General features: G+C 35.6%; 1 protein-coding gene across 2 annotated transcripts in view; it reads left to right on the forward strand.

The window, feature by feature from the left end:
• The first annotated feature begins 721 nt into the window (after nt 1-721).
• Nucleotides 722-20,786, forward strand: part of LOC105388142 (protein tiptop) — a 184,828-nt gene continuing 164,763 nt past the window's right edge. Inside the window, exons 1-3 of one of the 2 annotated variants that reach the window (XM_011559001.3) lie at nt 722-1,123; nt 4,358-4,437; nt 16,225-16,269. The gene's annotated coding sequence lies outside the window, so the exon portion shown is untranslated. The remainder of the gene's footprint in view (nt 1,124-4,357; nt 4,438-16,224; nt 16,270-20,786) is intronic. The other variant, XM_011559000.3, reaches the window with a different exon arrangement.

A 20,786-nucleotide genomic window follows, 5' to 3' on the forward strand; every position in this document is an offset into this window, starting at 1 on the left:
TAGATAAAAAAAAAACATAATATATGAGAACTGTTAAAAACCTAAATTTAATTAAAATCATAAACAAAAATATGCAACACCGGTAAACGCAACGAAAGTGACCATAACCACGAAAAAGGTAAAAAGCGGGAATGGCGGTGGGCGGGGGGCGGCCCCGCAGGCCCCGCCCCCTGCGGGGGGGAGCGAGTGGGACGGCGCTAGTGCACGCGGTGCGCCGCTGCACGCCGCTGCAAGGTCACGTCAGCGATGCCGGCCGGTCTGTGCAAGGCCTTATGTTTTTTGCACGCTCTGTTTTGACTTTTTGACACCGGGTTTTTTTGAATGTTTCTTTCAGTTGTTGGTTTTGTTTTGGGGTTCAATTTGTTTTTTTTTAGTGTAGGTATTATGATGATCATTCTATTAAGAATTTAATAATATTTGTTTAATTAAAACAGTTATACGTGTTACAAATTTACAAAATCTTCTGTTAATTCTTGTAGAGTATTTTCTGCGGAAAATGTAAAAACGACCCGACCCTCTTTACAACTGACGAGACAAATGAACAAATCGAATCCCTTCATTAATCCTTTCCAATACGTGCATTTATCAATTTTAATAGGCAGTCGTAAAAATGCAATCGAGAAATTAATTCCAATTCTGCATGCAAAAAACTGAGACGTGGACGTTTGATTGAGTGCGAGTAGTTCGCGTGGCGGCCGCGGCGCTAGCGTCGCGCGAGCACGCGTCATTCCGGCCGCGGCGCGCCATCACACGCCCGTGCCCGCGCCGCTCGCGTCCTCCGCCGCCGCGCAAACTTCGCGACAAGTGCCAAAAACCAGTGAGCAAGTGCCGCCAACTCAGTGCCAGTTTGTGTTGAAGTGACCCGCAACTTTTCTAACGCGAAAACTCAAATTTCGACCCCACTTGTCTCTCACCATTTGTTCAAATACGGATTTGTTTAAGTTCACTATTGATGGATTGGAAGATTCAACGTTACCATAGGTGCTGGTGGATGTGCCAAGGAATTCTGTTCACGTTTGTTTGAACAACAGCAGTATTAGTTGTGGCCGTGGTTGCTCAGGTGCTCTTGTTGACAAGAGTGTCGTCAGAGCCTGCCCAGAGAGAACATTCATCGGGAACTAAGGTAAAGATGACTGAATTGTTTGCTTTAAACAAACGTTAACCGTCAAATACGCTTAATATTATTACTAATGAGGTACCTATAGAAAACCGCTATTAACATGAATGCCTATGTAATGAAAAGAAATTTTACTAAGTTACACTTTTTTGAAACTTGATAAAAATGTCTAAACACATGCTTAAAAGTGTGGGTTTGACATCATTTTTATACAACTTGAAAAATAAAAATTATTAACTGAGTGCAACTTCTCAAAACATAACCTGAAAGTTTGCAATAAACTCCGCGGCGCGTCGGCACGGAGCGATCCCAGTCTGGGCGCCACGGAAAAAAGCGTGCTTGCAAAAATAAAAAACTAGAATTAAATATGTAGTTGTGCTTATAATATTATAAATTAATTGCTTCTACTTATTTATGATATTATTTAAAGTTGATATGGCATGTTTACTAACGCTAAAACTTTTTTGGTGGGTTTTTTAAAACCGTAATTATAAATAATAATGCTGTAGTTAAGACTAGTTGTAGATTTAACACCAAATAGAAAAATAATTAACTGTGTGATCAACATGTATTAAGGTAAGTCTCGATTATAATTTTAAATGAAATCTTGCATATTAAAATCAAAAACATTAATACTTTAATAATTCTTATTAACATGCTTCAAGACTGCATCCACAAAAGAATAAACGGGTAAGCGAAAACAAAATGCAAAATTTTCATACAGTGAACAAAAACGTAGTCGGGCCATCGGCACCGCTGGCATCGAGGTGTCGAGTGCCGAAACGTCTGCGGCGCGGCCGAGGCGGGGGGCGGGGCGTGGCCGGGGGTTGGCGCAACACAAGGAGACATTTTGAAAATAGAATCTATCTATGCGATAGGGTGGCATTGAGTTTTGAAAATAAGATTAGGTGTCATTACTGGCTCATTATTGATTCCTTTGTTTGGTGTTTTAGCCTGCAAAACGGATTTTTTGTTGTTGCACTAAAATTGCTTTATTTTATTTGTATGATTTGGTATTGCATTTTGCAATTTGTCCATATGAAAATAATTAATCAAATTTAAAACAAGAAAATTAATAAAGGATAATTATAATTAGTATGTTTATTTTTTAGTTAATTAAGTACCAATACCTACTAATAATATGCGTTAAATAAGTAGGTGAGTACATAATTTCATAACTTTACTAATAATAATATACTTAATATGAATTGTATTATAAATAATATGAATTGTATTATAAATTATAAAACATGTAATTTGAATTTCCAGTCAGCTATCCTCGATGACAAACAGCCTGAGGAACAGCTGCTACGACACATGGTTTACATTATATTTGTCACTTCAACAATAAATTCCAACATGGTCAAAAGACCTTCTCGGCATTATACATACCTACCTAGTATTGTATTAGAATTTAGCACCAAGTGTCATTTAGTTACTACAATTGAAATGTTTTGTTTTATTGTATGTGACAAAATAATACTTATTAAAATTATGTCCCAAAATTCATGTTGAAAGTTACATTCATAAGAGGTGTTTTGTTGAATATTTTTTATGTATTTATTAGGTACTATGTCTCAGTTTTTATGTCAATACATTGATACACATAATAAAAAATAGACAATTTATATTCCAAAACTCCATTAAATGGTCCAATTATAATATTTCATTATCTTGATCTGTTTTTAACCTGAATCATCCTAAAACAAAGTTAAAGGTGACACGCTGTTTAATATATTTCATCAATTTGTGACTGATTTAATGACAGAGCGGGTAATTAATAAAACAAAATGGCGGCAGTCGGTGGGTATGCGCCCGCGCAGAGAGGTACAATGTCATTAACACGATAAATCAGACGCCATCTTTATTTCTACTGTAATATTTATTTTTATTCGACAAGTTGCCATGTTGATTCTAATTCATTGAGACTGGTTTACAATATTTCAATGAGGGCTTCGGCTTTTCCATTTTGATCTATTATCTATTTGTTAAAACTTCTTTTAGTTCTTTATGGATTTGTTGTTTCTCCTCTTGTGTATAAATAAATAAAAAGTACATATTTATGTGAAGGTTCAATAAAAGACCTCATCTAGACTATAATTAAGTATGTGTAAATTGATTTTTTATGAGGCAAATATAAGTAACATGGAAGTAGAGACACTGTATTTAAGTAATCTTATTTATTTAACATTACATATTCGGTAATACATGTCTGGAAAACTTATTTCTTACCTTAAATTATATAAGTTTTTTTCTGTAAACTACTCCTACCTACAGAACATATTTATCTAAATTTGTGTTATTTATGTGGCGGGGACTGGGCCTCGGTCAAACATCTCTTTTTGTCTAAGACCACTATGTCCGTCAGCCGGCCATTTACATAAATTCTACATTAACGTGAGTTAATTGACACGTATCACGATTTATTTGATCTGTTGCTGAGGAGAGCGTGGATTTTATAAAAGTAACAAATACCAAAACCATCTATCTTAAACTTGTTCTTTTGTTGCTGATAAATTGTAAGTTTTGATTCCCAAAATAGGATTGAGGTGAATTCAAATGAAAAATAAGGAATGCCATAAAGTTTGAAAATTATTGCCTGACTATTTGAATTAGGTGTTAAGACCAGAGCTTTGATCGGAAAGTACAATTGAATATTGGAAGTTCTATTTGATGTACGTACAAAGTATTCTGATCAATCCAACAATGCAATAAAGAACGAATTGTTTGATCGAACGTCAAAAGTACAAAACTACGGTTCGTATTCCATTCAAAAATTAAAAGTATACAAAGTTGTATAAGCCACTACTACTACGGTGAGTCACGCCACAATCTGCCTGTTGGAAGAACATAAGTAAAATACCTACCTATAATATTTTTATAGAAAAGAAACCTATTTCTTAACTTAGTTATTGTTAAGGGACAGTTACTACAAATTACATTTAAATAACTTAATCGACGAACCAGTAGGTATAACAAAATAAATTAATAAAGAGTCACGCTTTTTTTTCATACCGTCAGCTTGCCACTTCCATGCTACCAACAGAAGCAACTTTACTGGCACCAGTAACTCGCTCCGTGTACAGACGCCGGATACATTGATCTAACGACTTTGATCTCACGGATCGTTCGTAAACCAGTGGCTTGTGTTTTCGGATCGATAATTTAAGTGTATGTTTGTTTTCTATCATCCGTCGGCCAAATGTTTCTTGATTTCGCTAGTTAGTGTTGTTTTGACAGGGCTCACTCGAGCGCGCCCGGCAATAATGCTGTCGTCGGCCGGTCGCTGACGCGGGAACCAGAAAGGAATACAAACTTTAGTAAGTAGTTCAGGATACTACTACTTGAATGATACTCGGCTAAAGAATAATTGTTTCAGTGAAAGTTAAAGGTATAGGGTTAAATATTGTTCAAATGCAAAACAACGTGTAATTTATACACGATGTCCTTAATGACAATTTATAAATGAGTAAAATATATATTTTATAAATATGAAGTATACTTAATTATAATAATATTCGAGATCACTTAGCAATATCAATAACTAAACTGCCCTGTATTATGTACTCAACTAGGATAAAGTAATAGTCTTAGATAGTTATCTATCGTTGAAATGAATTTATATTTTTGTCCTACAGTAAAAAAACAATACACTTCATATTACATAGTCACCCTACACTATTAACCCTTGCGTTACGAGATACGAGTGACGCACAAAATCGCATTCCATTTTGAACTTACCGAATCTTCTCAATGTTTTTTTTCAAAATGGCTGCTTCTCTGTGACCCTTGTAAGTAAACAGGCGTACACCAAACGCTCGCGGGGCTAAATCAATATGATATGACAGTTACGGTCAATTTATGGCCCTTAGTTAATTACAAGCGCCCCCTTCCCGCGGGGCCTAGGCGATAGAGGGGGAGGGGGGTTAATGACTTGTGAAGAATGTGGATATTGCCTCTGAGTGTTGATTTTTGTGCATTATTAGGAATTATACATTGATACAAAATGTCGACACACAAAACTGACTGACCCAAAGAGTTGAAACTCGTGTGTTTCAAAGTCATTTTTCAACCTGCTCTATTATTTCAATACGGTCTAGAAGTTTATAATATTTAAAAAAGTATTCCTATACACCCATATTGGTAAAGTATGGAATTTTAACCTTTTTATGCATTCGAAGTTTCGGTTCAATGGATTCGCGTGATGCCGCTCTGCACGTGAGTGTTAATAGTGTTTCTTTGTAGAGTTGTTTGCTGAGTTTTTTTGTATAACATAATATTATTATAAAAAAAAAACATTTTACAGTACCTTCTGCACTTTAGGGTTAGGTTTCAATGTATGAAAAGTTAATTGTCTCTGTCTCAAAAAAAAATATTTTTTTTTTGTGGATCACTACTACTTTAGACTACTACTTAACATCTTTTAATCGACGGTCGAATGGCGTAGTGGTTAGTGGCCCTGACTGCTATGCCGAAGGTCCCGGGTTCGATTCCCGGCTGGGGCAGATATTTGTTTAAAGACAGATATTTGTACTCGGGTTTTGGGTGTTGATATTTATATTTAGTAGGTATCTATGTATTTGTGTAGATATATCAGCTGTCCGACACCCATAACACAGGTTCTGCCTCGCTTGGGGTCGGATGGCCATGTGTGAGATGTCCCCACATATTTATTTATTTATTTAAACATACTGCTAGGAGCACCTGCAGGTAAGAACTTCATCTGAATTCATACAGCTATTGCAACGAATAAATTCTGACAAAAAACATGAAAATTTTCTGGTAATTAAGTTCTGGTAAACCTTCAGCCTTCATAGATTCAGATATTATAATAAGTGGTTGCCCGTGGGAATTCCGTCAATGTAGATTTCTAATAGTGTTTTTTTTTAAATTTAGCTCTTTAGTTTTTGAGTTTATAATTCTAATTACAACACATATTTTATGTTTGCCAATAATTATCTTTCTGATTATGTCATTTTATGACTCTCTGATTGATAATTTAATTATAAGCTGTTAAACTACAGTTATTGTGTTTAGATTATCACACTTTATTGCCAATAATTAGATTGCATGCCTATTGATTTATATTATTTTTTCTTGAATAGTGATTGACGACTTTATAACTTTGAATATTAATGCTCACTCAAGTTATTGTACTATGTGATTACGTTAGAAATTAAATGGATGGTTTTCCCTAGAAGATATTCAAACACTATTTACTGGTTTTATGGAAAGTAAATATACCCTCCTACTAACCTAAATAACATTTCTTATTACTTTATAGGTTGACATTGTTATTTCCATAAGATAGCATATGAATTTATATGCCTGTATCTAATCAGAGATATTTAATTATTAATCTATTGTTCCCTTTTATTACAGATTTATATTTATTACGGATTCTAATAAGCCTTAATTATTTTCTAATACATCGAATGAAGACTGATGTTCTGGTTCTAGTTCATCCAAGACGTAATGTTTATTGACCACTCATGCTAAAACTATATAAATATACAAGTAAGGCTTGCCTACATTCAAAGATAAGTGAAATTCAATATAACGATAAAACCGTTTTACAACTCAGTGGATTTCGAAAAACACTTAAGTTGGCACGCGAGCATGATTTAATTTTGAAAAAAGTAAGTACTTAGGTACTTAACAAAGTACATTTGTAAACTTGTTTACTATGGAAAATTTAAACATATTAAGCAGGGAGTTGTAGTAAAATAGGAAGAAGGTATACTTATGTATATTTAATAAATCTATTTAGTCTTATAGTATGTACTGTTTAAGTAGTATACGTTGTCTTTTCCATCCAAAGGTTGTTTGGTAGAGATTGCTTTAAGCAATAAAAACGCCTTTTTGTACTATTTAATTTATAAGTTGTCATAATTATAATGTTTTCTTTAATGGTGCCAAATAAATAGTATTCTATTCTATTCTTATATGCATAGGTAGCAGTGTACCGTAAGTAATTAGGTATATTATCTAGAAGTAATTGACTAATTCAAAGTGAGATGAAGTAAAGTAGGTCCCACAACCTAAAGCTGTATAAATTTATAAACTAAACTAAAAATATAAAACACGTTCTATTTATACGCCTCCATCTCCGCCGGCGAACTATTCTAATCAATAAAAATGCAAGGTAATTATATCCAATTATTCTGTCCGTTTGATCGTAATACGGTCTTGTCGATCAACGCGAGTGACGTCTGACGCTGACTCGAGACAATCTGGATCAACGATTGATTGATCCAATGATTGAGCGGATAAGAAATGGGTCACTGTTATTGTTTATTATACTGTCTTTTGTTTTCTAACTCGCGCATGGTTGGCAAAGATTATTCTGCGGTGCTTTGTGTACAGAATGGAGACATGTTTGAAGTGAATTATTATGAGTTTATATTTCTGATTATAATTTATTATGTTATCAAAATATTGTCTTGTGCACATAAATAACGTTATTATTAAAATTTCATTGCATATCATACTTCTGACCCTTCATGATAAATGGTAACTGGAGGTTAACGGTAGGCATAATATGAGTAACAATTTTTCTAACAATTAATTTCACTTACAATACAGTCGCGTAGAAAACTTGTTTTCCACAGTTATACCCCTCAAATATAAATATTAATACATAACTACCGGACGTTTAGAATCGGTTTAATTTTATACTATTCCGTATTAGGTTGTACCCTCTGACATGAGTTATGTTTAACTGTTCCCATTTAATACTGACACAATTTGCATATCTGCTTCTTAAAATATTAAAGTTATGTCTGTCATAAAAAGACAATTTATTGGCTCGAACATGGAAAGATTAGATAATTATGAATATTATGATAAAATAAACGTTTCATTTGAAACTGTCGAATGAGACTAAAGTGGAAGTTTTTAAAACTTTCCTATAAAATAAAAATAAAAAACCTGTACCAAACCATGTCTTAGTTTCAGCATCACTTTGTATATCTACTAAAACCATAACCTAAAAAACCAAATAATTTTTTTGTCTCTATTGAACTACGAATTGGTATTAGTAGCTATAGCTATGTTAAATAGGAAATCTAGTAGCCTTTCATGTTTAAAACACTTTGATAAAATTATAAGATAGAGTCTAATTTACGATCTAATCCGATATTTTAATACTTTAACACTCATTCTTGAGAATCAAGTTTCGTACACGAATTTATAGAGATATAATTACAATATTTACTTACATTTATATAAATGTCGAATTTACTGCTTTTTTACTGCATCTGTGTTCACAGGATGGTGTAACTAAACGTTTATCTGATAATACATACTACAATATAATAATATTTTATTTTTATCTACTCACACGAGTTTGTGTGTATCGTTTATATATTTATCAAAAACTGATCTATCTTTCTTATTTATTTATCTTTATTCTTATACGGAATCAACTGTTTGTCCTGGGGGTGGATACGTTATCTATTCTATACTGCATATTTTTATAGAACAAAGGTACTTGTTTAAATGGACATGAGAGTTACTGTGAGTGTAGAACCGTTGATTGACCCCCGCGTTAGGACTGAAGCATATATTATTTAGCGACTTTCTTAGTTTATCTTCACCATGGTAAAAACACCGTTATTACAAAGATTGGACTAATCTGCTGTGTACTGGACAAATACAGGTGTCTGTAGCCGTCCATGCAAACACAAGCCGAAGGTCGCTGAAGATCGTTGTTCTTTTTATTACAAATAATTTTACAACTTAACGAGACACGTCAAACTCGAATTGTAAGTGTATCACACATTTACGACGGTATAACTCCTCAAAATTATAATATTTATATCATATATTAGATCTTTATCAAAACACTGTCGTTGATACTTATCGTCTTTGACTTGATTAACGTTATTAAATTGCTGTGTAAATTAACGTTTGTACCAACATAGGAAAATTTATATTTCATTTCAATTTTGTGTTTATTACAAGTGAAATAAAATCTATTATTGCGTGCGTTGGCTAGCATCTGATACAATACTATAGTAAAAATCTTGCTGTGTAACCTGTGTATGTGTTGTGTTAAGTAAATAAATAATTTATCTATCTATCTATCTAAACTTGAGCTCTATGTCTGGATTAAAGCATTCGCTTTGTGCATTGAAAAAAATATTTTATTTTATTTTTTGAATGTACAAGATTTTGACAGATTTATTGCCGGTTTAGCATTTTTAAATGTGTTCATGAAGTGTTTAAATGTTATGTGTGTAATTAATATGAGTTGTAAGACTTTGGCTATAAGAAGCCATTTAGTTCTATTGCTTTCATGCTTTTATTTGTGAACTCACGAAATCTACATTCTACTCGTTTTTTTTTGCAACATTACCTATGTCTTACAAGGTAAAACGCAGTACCCGGTATATGACAGACATGCACGTTTGCTGATTGGTCAAAACACAATCGATATTGAGAATATTAACTTTTTAACTTTTGGCAGCCCTGCGCCACTCATATTGATAAATTGTCCTGGCTTCTGCCAGAGATCAAATATGTACTACGCTAGATTCGCACTGTCATTAGGGTTGCCGAAAGCGACATATCGGTTCGCACCGTTCATTACTTAAAGTTTATGTAAGTACCTACATTCTTACACAATTTGAAGTTGTGATGTTACTTAAATTATTTAAAATTGGTAAAAGTATCTGTTAAATAAAAAATGTACTGCCTGTAATACGATAAAACATTTCGGGATATTCATTACTTATACTACAATTTGAAGCTACTCGTAAATTAGTATAGCATACTTAAAAATGTATTATATTGCCTGGATTAGATCCTTATTCGTATCATACTATATATACTTTCATTAAGTCTTAGTTATCAAGGAATTTAATTTCAATGCAATCTGTTGCAGAAGCGTATGTGTGTATAGAATAGAAGTGTAAGCAAGTGTGAGTCAGCACATTCCGCGCCGTCTGTAATTCATCTAGCAACTGATTGTAGGCCCTGTTTTAGGAAATCCAGGACGCTGTTTTAAGGGATTGGTCTTTACCCAGTGATAGAGAAATTTCCTGCGTTTATGCAAGAAATTAGTTCATAAGGGGTTTTCTGTCACTGTATGTTTCTTCTTCTTCTTCTTCTTCTAGTAGGTACCTACCTCTCCACTACTGGAGGTTGGCGGTCAGCTCTGCATACTCCTCTCCATTCTTCGCCAAGTTTATGTTTGCTATGACCAATAAATGTGAGAAGTAAATGACACGAAGTCCAAATATTGAATTATGTACCTATTGTAAGGATATTGAGTAAAAAGCTTACCTAACAGATTCAAAATCTCTTTGCCTTATACAGAAGTCTCATTCCAGCATCTTCTCATGACGTGTTATGATCGGTGGATGTTGATTTTGCGCTTATTTTCAGTAGTGAATGCTGTGTGTGTGTGTGAGTGTGAGTCTGTTGTCGAAGTGAGGTGACTTGCGGATACGCCGACCCTGTTGAATGTTAGGGTGACCATGCTTCGGCGTTTTGTGAATATTAGCACTAAAACTGAACGTAAACTAGCAATCGATTTGCTACATGGAAATTAGCTTACTTTAAAAACTAAGTTACTAATGATAACATGTTGGATTTCTTACTATTGGTTGATTTTGATGAATTTAAACGGTTTATACAAAAACACATAGGGTCAGATTCTGAAGCAATCATAAAATCTTATTGCGAAAATCACCCTTTGAATTTTATTGGTGAATTTTCGGGTGGAGACTAGAATTTCTGTAGCTCGACTATCTTTATGATATTAATAATATTTATGCAACTTACTAGGTAGTTTCATTTTACGACCGCGTGGTCACCCTACATCTCAGCCCTAAGTGACGATGATCGACAAAAACGGATGAAGTGCTATTTTATTAGCACGAGCTTTCATCAAAAGGAGAAAAAATAACTCTCAATGCGTATAACAAATGATGTTGTTTGTATGAAAGGATCGTTCGCCGGAAAATGGGGGTTGTCTCAGTGTGATGTATGGAGTATGGACCGGTGCAAGACTGATGGTGGAAGCTGGGCCTACCCTTTTGTTGGGCTCCTCAAGTGTTGCTTGTGATTTTTGAATGTTAGACTTGATTTGCGATTTGCCTCTTAATTTTAGTGATCTATTCGAGTAGCTGTTTAGGAATGAAGGAAAGAAGCTAGATTTATCTTTAAACGAAGAAAATCACAAATGCGAATGTAAATCGCGAAGATATGCACTTTCGCAAGCAGCCATAGTCTATGTGCACATTTTGTTGAAACAGACATGAACTAAAATCAGCTCACATTACCTAAGTACCTAGACCAGATGACCTCAGTACGATCAGTTTTTAAAAACGATACTGTGTTAAAAACCATCAACTATTATGAGTATGATGACCTATATGTAGACGTAGGCAAAATTTCTAACTTAAACAGGTAATCTTAAGTTCCTTTATTGTACCCTATATTCTGCCATAATTCCCAATCTCGGAACTTTTAAACAAGTCAGCCGCATCTATTGCCGTCGTATCATAGCGCTATCTGTCGGGACGTCAGGTACAAAAAAACTGCGCAATCATGACGCGTCCATCATTCTAATTCCTTTGAGTCGACGACGCTTGTCCCGGACGTCTGTGGTGCTGGACGCGCTGGGCCCGCGTTTGAGCCCTGTTTCAACTCTCGGATGTGAATGTGTGGAGAAGATTTTCAACTGTCTACACGGTTACAGTACGGTCATGCAATGAAAAAGTTACAGTGGCATGGAATCAAATTACTCCTTAACGAAAAAGGCTAGCTTAATAACACCGTTTGCAATATTGAAGTAATAGCGCATCAGAATATTAGGTACCCACTAAGTATTAAAATATTGTGTTCAAATTTTAAATGTCTAAAAAATATTTTTTGATATAGCTATCTGCTGGCTGACCCGGATTTGAGTATGTCATTGTTTGTTTTATTCCAGCGAGATAGGAATATTAATTTATAGCTATCTTAATATTTTCATAGAAAACTTTTAGCATAGTAATAGTTGAGACTGCTAACTGCTTATAAACAAAAACTGGTTCCTTTAATTACTTAGGAATCTAGAGGTTTATGCATTTTTAATAAACTGAATCAACAATAAATTAAAACATAATCTGCAGGTCATTAAACGATATTTAAAAATTATGGCTACATAAATAAATAGGCATATTTATTTGTCGCAGATAATTATCATAAACTAAATTTTGGATGCAAATATACATTAGTATATTTTGCGATCTAAATCAAATTGTGAATCTTGGCACAACCTATAATTTTATTCATCAATACAAAGAACTGGATCATTAAGCGATAAAAGTCCGTCTGATTATTTCACATTCCTTCATTCACAATGTATTGAACTTTCCTGTTTATTATTTGGTAGAATGATGTGGGGTTTTGTTGTCAAGTTGTCTGCTAATGAAGGCCAGAGTATTTTGGCACTCACGTCCAGCAGACGACGAATGATTCGCTAAAGGTGATAAAAAGTACATATTAACAAAATAACGAAGGTCCAATCTCACGGGTGCACTCGGAACACACCACTTGAATGACACGAGCCGACAAAGAGACCGACAGACGATCACATCTTACATTAATTGTGTGATTCGATACGAAAACTCTTTTGTTACCCTCTTGTCTTGATACACAAGGAAATCTCAATCGGAATTGTAAACCAATCGACCGATACCAACAAATTCATCTATTGTTATTAACGATAGGAGAATCACGATTAAGGTTTTTTGTTTTATTTGTAAGCGACTAATTGAACGGATCTGAATTGGAATAGTTAATTGCAGATGAAGCTTATTATGCGATTGATTCAGGTAACATAAACATTTAACTAGTATACTTACCTTTTTTGTTTAGGTGGTATTTTTGGAATGGACACATACAACACATGTGTCAGATACATACCAGTATTATGTCAGACTTGACAGCCAAGCAAAGCTTTCGCATTGTTGATTGCTAATGTACGATGCCGATGCATAATGGTAAAAAATCTTTTAAAAGTCTTAAAAACGCTAATAAGGACTTCATATTTCATTTCAAATAATTGACAGACGATAATAACGACTTAAGGCTTTAAGCATTTTCCATAATAATTATGACACACAGTGGCGCCGCTCTGTCGGAACATTACCGAACCTTTACGATTGGCCGCCCGAGTAAAAATTAATTTAATATTTGCAATCAACTTTTAAACTTTAATTAGTCACTTGTTCGACTGCCGATGAGTTATGGCTTATTGAAAAATGTGTAGCGCAGTTGGCTGTAAATACTGCTAAAGCAAATAAAGTCTCGAGAATAGAGTCTGGGTATGTCCTATCTGATCATGATCCATAAATTTTTATAAGTTAAAATTACACAAAATGTTATTCCTTTTCGATGTGAAATTTTATGAGGAATGTTAATGTTTTTGGGTTAATATACCCGAGATACTCAGCAAGTATCATAATATAATTATTATGTACATAGAACCATCACTGAAATCGTAAATCGAAAAATCCATCCTTGCTCCATTCATACACTTGCAAAAGAAATATAGTTAGCCAAATGGGTTGACTTTTTGAACACCTCTTGTACTACTGCTTTGAAAAATCGCAGTGTATATTTTAATTACCCGCTTATTCTCCGTCAGTACGTCAGATTTAGTTGAGTTTAAATTTAGGAGGTATTAAAGTACCTGCTTTTAAGCTACCTAACTAATAAAACTGTAAATTTACGAGTTCGTATAACCGTAAAACGGTATAGTAATAAGTATCGTTCGATTGATTAATTCGGCCGTCGAGGTGCAGACAAAGGCTATTTCGCATTAATACTAAAGCGCAGACATTTACTATAACATTGTGTAAAGGAGGTACAGTCTCTGTGAACGCCTGCGTATGCGAGGTAATACCGTACAATCGTATTTGCCATAAAATGGCTCTTAGATGTCAAACTATAGCAATTTAAGAAAAAAGTATTATATTTTTGATTGGTTTATTTGAATAAGTTAGTCAGTAGAAACGTTTAAGCTTTGTGTGTAGGTATAACTAATAGTTTGATAAATTTTGTTTAAAACCGTTAAATTTTATCATGGACGTAAAGTATTTAGGTTAGTATTCTTATTCAGATTAAAAAGAAAACAATTAAGTAATTTTAACTAAGTACTTACCTAGTTCAAAATTATCTAGCAAAAATAGAAAGCCGCCATCAATGTACTGCAACTTCCAAACACACGTTATAGAGAAGACATTTAGTGCATAGCATTCGTAGAAACGCATAACTCAACCTCCGAGCCATAGATTATATAGAAAGGTCTCAGTATAGCGGCTATAACAACTGATTATCTTCCGTGGGGACGATTAACTACACAAGAGCTCTATGATCTGATGAGAAGAGTTTTTAGTATACCAATTTATGAAGCTATGAATGATGATGAACAGTAAAAAGACACTTGCGTGCTCCCAGCCGCTACCAAATACATGTACCATTTTTCCTGTACCTCCTGTAGGTTGGCTGGTAGAAAATGCTCTTAGCATTAAGCCCACCTTTTGTGCATTTATGATATATTTGTGCAATAAATAATTAAATAAATAAAATAAATAAATGTAAGGTCATCCAGTCGAACCCATAAAATTGAACCCAATTCTTTCAAGAAAATAATTGTCGTCTCGACCCTGGAGCTTTGAGTATGAGTCAACATTATGCCATGAAGTACCTATATGTAAAAAAATATATAATTTCCAATTCGCAACAACATAAACCCCGGGCACATTATGCAACAACAGCCGACATAGACGGCTCATGTCTGCAACTCCAACCCTACAATACAGTTCAGGGGGACCAGTCTGCTATTTCTGACCTGCCACCATAAAAGATTTACTAAGTGCGACTTATTAAATGATAATAATAATATAGCTTTACAGTAGCTGTAGGTATGGAATATTTTGTGGTGCCATGTGAAGATAGGATGATGTTGGCATTGTTGCTTAGGTTGAGTTCTAATTTTGTTTGTAATTCAATTCCTATTTTTAATTTTCTCAGCTAGATCTTCAGCCAAGCCCAACTCTAGTGTATGTTCAAAAATTTAATTATATGCGATAAAAAATAATTTCATAATTTTACTAGCTTTCCCGTCTTGCTTCGCTTCGCCTTATCCGCCACATAGTTGCTTACGTTTAGCAGACTCGAGGCTGTTACAGTCTGTCTGTCTGTGCGTCACGCCCAACATCGCAGTGTTATTGACAATTATCACGCGATTCTCAAGTAAATCCCGCTAAGTAATGTATGAGAGTACCGGCACGCCCGCCGCCGCCGCCTTCTCAAACTGTAGCTCAAATTCATTCACATCGAAAGATGTAAGGATAATACACTATGATTTATGGTATGACAGCTAAATACAGCGGAATACTACAGCATAAAAATAATAAAATCGAAATTATAAGGGTGTTTTTACAATATTTGACTAATTTAAATAACCTAAGATATAATAAATTACGACTAATGAAGTAAGATTATCTTGGTTACTGCTATGATTATATTTTAGTAATTTGTTGGCGCCCAAGATTGACTCATTGATTTTAAATGTATAATTGTGTATTTTACACTGTAACAATTTGAGAAGCGCTGGTACCTGCTACACTAAGTTGATTCCTGCTCAGCCGCAGTGAACTGAAGGGCTATTTATAAAATTGTTTCACCAAACTGATGTATGCGAGTCTAAACAAAGTTGTAACTAGTTATCTTCATTTATGCTGATCGCTTTACGGTCGAACACGGCTTTTACATGAGCAGATTATGATCAGTTAATACTTCATTAGATACGTAACATTATGATGATCAGATGGCACAGCGGTTGGTCACGCTGACTCTTGCCGAGGTTCCCGGGTTGAATCCCGACGAGGACAATAAGGTGTGTCTGGTGTTGGATGTTAAATAGTGATGGTACCTATATGATTATGCCAAGCGGGGATATTATGTAAAAAAACCGGCAGCCTTGAAGGAGTACCATGTCTTGTCAGTCTAGTGTAGTATTATCGGCTGTGTGTTACAAATCTGTTTTAAAACAAAAAGGTTTAATGATGGAAAAATATTATATAAATATAATTTTTCTTTTTCAGATTATCGACCTGTGATAGATATGGAATGAACGTTGGAGGACCAATGTAAGTGGAATTTATAATTTTTACCCTTAAACAACAGTAAAAGTGTGACTAGCTTGACCTGTCTGACTTTTTAAATAATTTGAACAAAATTAACTCGTTCTACAAATATCGATCTTTCACCGTGCAGTCTCTTCATAATTAGAAACTTTCAAACCCACTAATAGCGATTCTTCGAAACCACCCATCATGTTCGCATCCATCCGTCCCTTTCAATCAGCAGGTCATTCCGGCGTGAGTGAGCGAGCCAGCTGCATGTTCCACTGACAACTTCATTGACGCATAGAGTTATGAGGCGTACGAGCATAATTTAGTATGGTGTGGATTAGAATTGTATCACGTTGTGTTTGGTAAATAGACAGGTTGTAGATTGGAGCATTTTCAACACAAGCATTGGTTTTTAAAAAAAATAAAAAAATTAATGGTGAAGTAGCTATATCTACTATATGTCATTTACGTATGAAGTCTCAACTACATTAAAAAAAATTACTATTATCTATTAGCGAAATTGACTATGATGTAAACAGCGAAAAATACGTAATATGTAATGGTGTTATATTATAAATAACGCAAAACAACAGTAGGTACCACTGGAACCTATATACCTTTCTCCCAGTGATCATCAGCAAACAGTCCTGTCCTAATGGAAGGTACATTTAGTCGGAACATCTTCGAATCACCAGGCTCTCAGGGACAAATTGGAGCCTCAGCCGGCCACTATTTTAAGCCTCAGCAGCGCACAAATTAGATCCATCCGAACATCACTCCGGCGCCGCACTCAGTGTGGCGATCATAAGATTCGAAACCTCCGTTTACGTTGCGTATCGTCAACTGTCACTGTCAAAATGTAAGGCAAAGTTAGTTCTATAAGTGACATTTGTTTTTTCCTTGTTAGGTGGAATTTCACCAAACGCTAAACGTATTTAGTAGCCTGTCATACGTCTGTCAGTTAGTACAAAATGTATTTAAAATTTGATTTAAATACTATTTTATATACGTTTAGCGTTTGGTAAAAGTGACCCTTCGTGTAGTTTCGAAAATAGTATCGAATCCTGTGCTCGCGCCACTGAACACAAGCAGCGTTGTTGACAGACGTGACGCTGTATTATTAACGAGTGGCCAGTGAAGTGAGCTACATGCGGCACAGAAATGTCTTATTTCTGGCTAATTGCCCTGCTGACAGCAGCTCCTGGATCCTGGGCACTTAGGACCTGGCTAAATTGGTCTCGCTAAGGACAATTCGCACTACGCACACGGAATTAGCAAGGGATGGGCTTTTGGACTACCTACTTAAGGAGGGATGCGTGAGACGGAAATACGGCTAATAGATTTATATTTATTTAAACGAATCTCGACATTAAATTAAGTTCTGCTGTAGAGCAAAGAGTGCTAATTATAAAGTTCTTTAGATATTTTGACTTTTAAATGCTTTTGACTTTACAAATAATTTTATCGGTTACTAAACACAAAAAATACGACGTATTGTGTACGTAACATATTAGGTTTTGTTTCTCCAACTTAAATTTTACCTAATTAACCACTTAAAGGATGAACTCCGAAATTGAACACCCATCCCTTGTACATACGCGATAAATGCATTTCACTGCTTTCATCTGCCCCCGAGCCCGAGCCGTGCGCAAACAAGTCGATTAGCTAACAATACCGAGCCACCGTGTCTCTGTATCCTACCCGATCCTGTCCGATCGACGTTCTAAATCCATATTCCGGAACAGGCTCGCTAAAATAGCGCCCTGGGACAGCCATGTCGCCTGCATGTCGTCTGAATAATTGAACGCGTTCGTCTAGCGCAAGACGTGTTGGGACGAGTGTCGCCTTCAAACAGCACCAGGATTGCTAAGTGCTGCGGAATTGGGATGTCGAGTCGATTGTTGTTTTATTGTTGTTCGGTGATTGTTGGATTGGTGTTGGGGAAGCTGCTGATTTCGAAATTAGCATGTCTTCGTGATGTCTCTTGGGTGGTGGATAGATGTATCAATTGATATTTTGTACCTACCAGCTACATAAATAAACTATTTAATATGTATTGTAACCTTATAGCAAAAGACATACCTGCCTAAAAAAGTTTACAATTTGTCGACAGGTAAATTTGAAATCCCGCAAATCATTCGCAAACTTCACTACTAATAACTCTCACATCCCATCAGCTTCTCGAGTATCAAATATCTGTGCACATTCGCACATCCATCGCGCATGAGACAGGCACTCGGCGATGTTTTCGCGGCACTAAATCAGATCTATCCAGACTTCTAGACACATTTCACGCACTAAAATATCTTGAAGACTAGATGCGCTCTAGACGCGATGCAAATCTAATACCGCGGGCATGTCACGTCACACGCTGACATGCGCGGGACAGGGGAAGGAGTGGATGTGATATAATATTATTATTATTATTATAATTATATATGAGATTTAGCAGCTACTGCTGTGGGTTATTTACTTTTCATTAAACTAGTAAAGTAGTAATCGTAATATTTCGTAAAGTAAAAGTTAAAGTAGTAATTGTAATCGTAACGTAAGTCTGGCTGAAGGGATGTTTATTAGCAAAAAAACTGCTGGAGTATTTTTTTATGAAATTTGGCATATAGTGAGTAGTCTGAGACCCTGGATTAAAAACCCTTTAAAAAGTTAGTAAAAAGTCTTCTATAGCACTGAGGTATATTCTATTCTATTGTAAACAACAACACTTCTCTTCTCCCACCCTCTGTCCGCCTGGTCCCGGAGTGACGTGAGCGCGCAACGCCTCACGTCAAGACTTTCTAATAACGTAGTCGCGGGACCGGAGCCCCCGCAGCCCCCGACCGGAGCCCCCGCGCCGGGTGAGGGCTCTCTGTCTTGTCTATAGACTCTGTGCGATGAGCAGGGCTGCTGCATTTGCACCTATGGTATTAGATTATAAAAAAATCTGCTCTTTTGTTAATGTTTTTAAGAAATTGTAAAGGTACTTTAAGTCACGTGCAATGCCTTGGACGTTCCATATTATTGTATGACACATTTTTTCATTGCTCTTGTGTATGTATGGTTTTTGGATCTTTTACGCCGCTTCAAAGCTCCCTTTGTTAATGAAAAAGTCGATAGTCGAATCGTTTTGAAACATATGTAGTAGGTAGGTTTTGTTATGAGTGTTATGACATAGTAATAATAGGATCTCGATTCACACGCGAGGCACGTCATGACGTCACGCGTCGAACGTCAGAACACCGATACGTCATCCACCCGACGCAGCTGTCAAAGCGATAAACAATGAATTTACAATGAAAATTTCAAATTTACTCAAACTGACGTGAGCTTTTTAGATACAATGAATGTAAATTATAATAATATTCTAAGCAGAGTATCATTCACAAACATAATTGAATAATGCATTTAACAAAACGATTTAAAATTAGATTCTATCCCACTTGATGTGAGTTTTCCCGTTGAGATCGTAATGAGTTTCTTCGTATTCTCCTATTCTGTCGTCCCTCCTGTCGGACAATTGTATTTGACAATAGCCCCGTACATCTTCGTGCCGGCTGAGTGAGCGTCTTATGGTAAATTTATGAACGCACACCAAGGAATTCATTAATAGGACAAATAATTCAGATAGCCAATCGAACGGGCTTTTGTAATTTCATTAAACTCGGAAGTAGGATTCTTATCTTATATGGATTATGTCGCAATTTAAATATTATGTCGCTGTAAACAGAGAACAAACAAGGCGCCGAATTTGCGGCATAAATCGTCTATACATCAAAAGGTTAACGTTCACGAAGCTCGCTTTACGAGCAGAGCGTACCAAGAACACCAGCAGACGAACTGTCAAATAAATCAATTTAATCTCCACTGCGACAATCACTCCTCACAACAACAATGGCCGCTGAAAATCCAACTCTTTCGCGATCGATTTAAAAGTCATTTCGAAATTCGCGATCGTCCGTCATCCCTTAAAACTTGTCGCGAACGCATGAATCTCGGACGTCAAACGTCGCGTTCCAAGTTTAAATTTATGTCTAATACAGTTCGTTTGTACCGTGTAATTGTCGTAGTGAACGTTTATCATCGTCCGTTAATGCTCTGCCGGTAAATCAAAGGGATTTAAACGGTACAAATGGGATGATATTCGAAGCGTGAGACTGAGATCCGTATCGTGGAGTTGTCGTGATGGTGAAAGCTGGTGGGTGGTCCGGCTATCGACGTTTGCCGTGTGTTGCGATTGGTCTGTCGTCGAGGTAGGTGAGGATCCCGGAATAGGACCGGCGACCGCCGTTTGAATATCGAACCGAAACAATTGATAGTAGGCGTGAGAGCAATGACAAATGTTGTAAACACGGTATATTGTTTGTAAGTACACTTAAATTGATAAGAATGTGGTGTTTGAATACTAACATATTTCAGATCTATACTTTCAGATAATGCACCTTGTCTTGAGCTGCAGTTTTTACACTCGAAATAAAGTATAGGTGCAATAAGTAGGTATATAAAAAATATTATGTCTAAGGAAAGCATCTTCCTAACCA

This window comes from Plutella xylostella, chromosome 10 (genome assembly GCF_932276165.1).
Source record: "Plutella xylostella chromosome 10, ilPluXylo3.1, whole genome shotgun sequence".
Lineage (NCBI taxonomy): Eukaryota > Metazoa > Arthropoda > Insecta > Lepidoptera > Plutellidae > Plutella > Plutella xylostella.